The sequence below is a fragment of the Dendroctonus ponderosae genome, unplaced genomic scaffold (assembly GCF_020466585.1).
Source record: "Dendroctonus ponderosae isolate FM_Combo_2020 unplaced genomic scaffold, Dpon_F_20191213v2 Dpon_F_20191213_5, whole genome shotgun sequence".
Taxonomy (NCBI): Eukaryota; Metazoa; Arthropoda; class Insecta; order Coleoptera; family Curculionidae; genus Dendroctonus; species Dendroctonus ponderosae.
Window position 1 is genome coordinate 13739359 of NW_026018715.1, and position 4587 is coordinate 13743945.

The following is a 4587-nucleotide window of genomic DNA, read 5'->3' on the forward strand; positions in this document are numbered from 1 at the left end:
TCCTGGGTTCCAGTCAATTTTATTGTTTACCATTTAAAATGTCACAAAAACGTTTCGGTGTTTTTCTCCACCATCATCAGTTTGTATGTATGGTTGTGTGAAACAACCATACATACAAACTGATGATGGTGGAGAAAAACACCGAAACGTTTTTGTAATATGTTAAATGGTAAACAATAAAATTGACTGGAACCCAGGAATTTCTTTTGAATTAAACTAAATATTTATTTTTTTGGCTCTGAAGGATCTAATGCGTTTTTAGATGAGCTCGTTGCATTGCACACGTTGCTTAGATAAAAATATTGCGTTTGAGGCGAAATTGTTTTTACCGAAAGTTTCCGAGGTACAAAAAATGGTTTTTTGCGGTTTTTTAGGTCGGGGAATCAAAATTCCCCATTACTTACTTTGGAGTTTTCTGAAGCTGCAACATCAGAAAATTTTTCAAATCAAAAAGTGAAAAATTGCTAACTTTGCAGTGTTTTACGAATTCAAAGTGTTTAAACAGTTGCTTTTTTAAATTAAATGATAACTGACAACATTAAAGTAGAAAAAGCAATCAAAACGGTTGTTCTTAGGTGGGTGTCACATTTTATTCGATGGAAGCAAAAACAGTATGAATCCTGATTAATAATACATTGAACTGGTTTCCAGATCACTTCGACATTCCGCCGAGATAAATAATATGATAATGAGCCGCATATTTTGGCAACCTGTATTGTGTTAATGCCGGTTCAACGACACCGATAAATTTGTCACATAACTCATAATGCTTCGGTTGGGAGTCCATTATCGGACAATTAGCATAATGCTGTTAACGCGTTAGTAAAGACGATGTTTTACTTGAAACTAATTAGTCAATTTCCCCCCAAAAAATCACAGATTCTAAGATGATGGATCGTTTCTAAGGAGCTTAAATGTGGGCAAATTATGCGAATGTGCACATTAAGGCAATAAATCTTTTTCGAGCCTTCTCTTTTGGTCTTTCTTAAAAGAACTGTTAAACACTGGTTAAAACTGTTTCTGAGGATGGCTGCAAATCGAAAAGTTCTTCACGTATAGAACAAACTTCGGGTTCCTGCGCAAATTAATGTGGAACTACGACCTACTTAAAACTCCCCAAAATATGATACTTTGAAAAATCCTAGAAAATTTCCTGATAATGGCCGAACATCGAACTTTTTGGCACTTGTGGAGTGAACTTTTCTACGCAATTTGCCTACACAAGCGACTCTGTAACTTAGCTGATTTGAAAATAAGTCAATACCAAACTCGGATCTGCTTGCAAAAACCGACTAGATAAACCAGACGCCATTTGAAATTTAAAAAAAATGCCTGAGGATGACTGAAATTCGAAACCCTGGCCACTTATAGAAAAACGATTTTTTGCTTTACTAGATTCTGCGGAAAAAATGTCGGAAAGTTTATGTACAATTAACTGAAGATGACTTTTTAACAAAAGTCTTGAAGAATCGAAACATTTTGTGATTGGTTGGAATCAAAAATTAAAGGCGGTTTAATTGAGTTTAATGAATGGCTAACTAGTGTGCATAGAAAACCACAAAAATCAAAAGCAAAATTTAAAAGCCTCTGGAAAATAACCTGATGATGACTAAAAATAAAAAGAATCACTCCTTATGAGCAGACTTATCTGCTTTCTGAAGAAATAACTGCCGAACTCCGGCTTGCATAAACAAGCGCATAATTTAATTTCAAAATCAAAATCGAACCTTTTTTCTCACACAAACGCAACTTGACCGATTTCTGCAAAAATAACTGCCAAACTTTTTCGCGTAAAAGCCAGCTTTGACGCCGGGAAATCAATATAAATTGGTCCAAAATTTTGAAAGATCGAAGACGCAAAAATTTTCCTTTCGGTCAGCAAACTGCGACTCGTTTTTTCTGAATATCCTGAAAAGGCCGCCAATAGCGATAACGACCGATTAAGTGCCCATTTGATGTGGCCAATGATAATTCCCACTCATCGTGCCTTAGAAGAAGAATTTAGTAAAGAAACGTTGTTAAAAAACTGAGCTGTTTGGCCTTTTTTGACTCCACTGGTTAAAGAGCGGGATTTTTCCACGTTTGGCAAGTCAAGTGCTCAATTAAGCCCTTGGCTGGAAACGCTAATGAATAGCACATGTTTTCTGGGAAACAACCGATTTGCCATGGAAAGCTGCGCTTTTCTTGGGCGATCTTTGATCAACATTTTTGCGCTTCAGTTCGCTAGAAAAAATGAAATTCTGGCTACAACTGTTTTTGTACGCAAAAGTAAACTTTCGTATGGTTATCCAAAGGCGGGCTAATTGCTCAGCAAATAGCAAATATTACATTTTGTCAATATTAGACAAGCTCACATAAACCCGATAAAATCGCTTCCAATCCGTAATAATCACCACTTTTGCGGATAAAAAACCGGTCTGTTTGACTGCAAATTTTCAACATAAAATCCATACATACCTAGACAGGAAATGCAGAACGGCAAACAATGTTCAAAGAAAAATCGCACCTGCACTTGCACATACGGAAAACAAATCACCCGATGATACCAAAGGCAGTATCTTCAATGTCAATGTCGCAAGAACTAAATGCCTGAAAGGTTCTGAAGAGCCGCTCTTATACGATGAAATGAAGACGCCGAAGAATGGCCAGTTCTTCGCTGGATTGGTTGGGTACGCATTTAGCGAAACCCCAATTTCGACGCTGGTCCAAGAACTGGATTTTCGATCGGTTTTTTTGCAGTTAACGTTGATCCGGATTAAATCAACATGAAGATGTGAGTGCATTCGAAATGGCAACGAATGGCCTTGAACTTGAACGAAGAAACTGGTATCGGTTAATTAAATGATAAATCTTCAGCTGGAGGACGCTTGGTAGCCCTCGCAATATTCGATTTGTTTCAATTGAACGTAGTAGGAAGGCAATGAATAATCTCGATTCAAGTTCGATTAATTACCGTTAATGTTAACGTTACAACAGTTTGCTGATTAAAGGTAACGGATGTTCATGCTGGTGAATGTGAAGAACAAATTTGCGTAGATTTTTCTGTTTTTCCCTGCAAACCATCTTAAGTTATCAGGTCTTCTGACTGATATCGGAGTCTAAAGAAAAACTCCTTAGTTGCGTGAATCTGGTGAGCTTTTGGGCCTTTAGGCCCTCGTGGTTCCAGCAAACCACCTCTGAAGATGCAAGTTTTTTGTGCTCTTAGGAAGATACTCTGTTCCTCGAAGGCCTAAAGCCCAAAAAGCTCCTCATTTCCATCGATCGCTGTATTGGGCGACTTTCTTGGACAAATAATTGGCTGATCAATATTTAAACTACCTTGTTAATTGCAGAAAAAAACGACACCAAATTTAAAATTCTATCGAAAAATCGTCTGTAGGAAGAATTTGATGAAATATTAATCGGCGAAAAAAGCCAATATTTCTTTTCAATTCGAATCAATATTAGCAAATTGGCCTCGTTTGTCGATTTATTAATGTTTAAAAACTGTGAAGCCTCCCACAGCCTCAGTTTATTAATAATGACAAAGAAAGGCCACAAATTGCTTGATTGATTTCAAATGAACGCGAAAGACAAATGTGGACTTTAAACTTTGCATTATTAATGCGTCTCAGTCAAACACATAATTAAATATTTATCAAAACGAAAAAGTCCTGATAAATCGGTCTGTTAATCTGTAACGAAAAACGAAATTTAGACCCGCATCAACGTTAAATTCTCGTTGACATGACTGGTTTCTGTTTTAGAAACAACATCGTTAAATCTGCTCTTGTTTTTTTATTTGGCGCCCGTTTTTCGCTTTTAATGAAACAACGCCAGGGATTTTTAATTGGAATCCAAATCAACCAAAAACAAATTTTACAAATCGGGTCTAAAAGGCAACAAATAAGAAAAAGCTAATGGTTGGAAAAAGAAACAAAACCATTTCCTTTAAGGCGACAACGAAGGAAAAACAGCAGCAAATGGAAGTAAACACTGCTAATATACTAGACAATTCGAAATTTTTGTAGATAAAGCGACAAATTTTTAAATTTTGGACTGAGGCACAAAAAGCAGAATTTGAAACTTTGAAAATTCTGCCAAAATCTGTTAGTGGCCCGATTGAAGCCAAAGTCATCGGGAATCTTAAAGCGACTCTTCCGCATGTTGGGGCAAAAAATCGAGCTTTTATCTCTTCCAATTTGGGGGCGACAAATTTTTGAACTCCCTGCTGAGACATAAACAGCAGAATTTGAAATTTTGGAAATTTTTCCAAAATTTGTTGGCCACCCGATTGAAGCCAAAGTGGTTCAGGATTCTAACGAGATTCTTCCGCATGTCCAGACCAAAAATTGCGCTTTTATCTCTTCTAATTTGGGGGCGACAAATTTTTGAACTCCGGGCTGAGGCACAAAAACAAAATTTGAAACTTTGAAAATTCCTCCAAAATCTGTTAGTGGCCCAATTGAACCCAAAGTAGTCAAGCATTTTAACGAGACTTTTGCTCATGTCAAGGCAAAAAACAGCGCTTTTATCTCTTCTAGTTTGGGGGCGACAAATTTTTGAACTCCCGGCTGAGGCACAAAAACAGAATTTGAAACTTTGAAA

The 4587-nt window shown here is 36.9% G+C and overlaps 1 protein-coding gene across 1 annotated transcript in view; it reads right to left on the reverse strand.

Moving 5' to 3' along the window:
* Positions 1-4587, reverse strand: part of LOC109545522 — a 17730-nt gene that overhangs the window by 6260 nt on the left and 6883 nt on the right. The window lies entirely within an intron of this gene.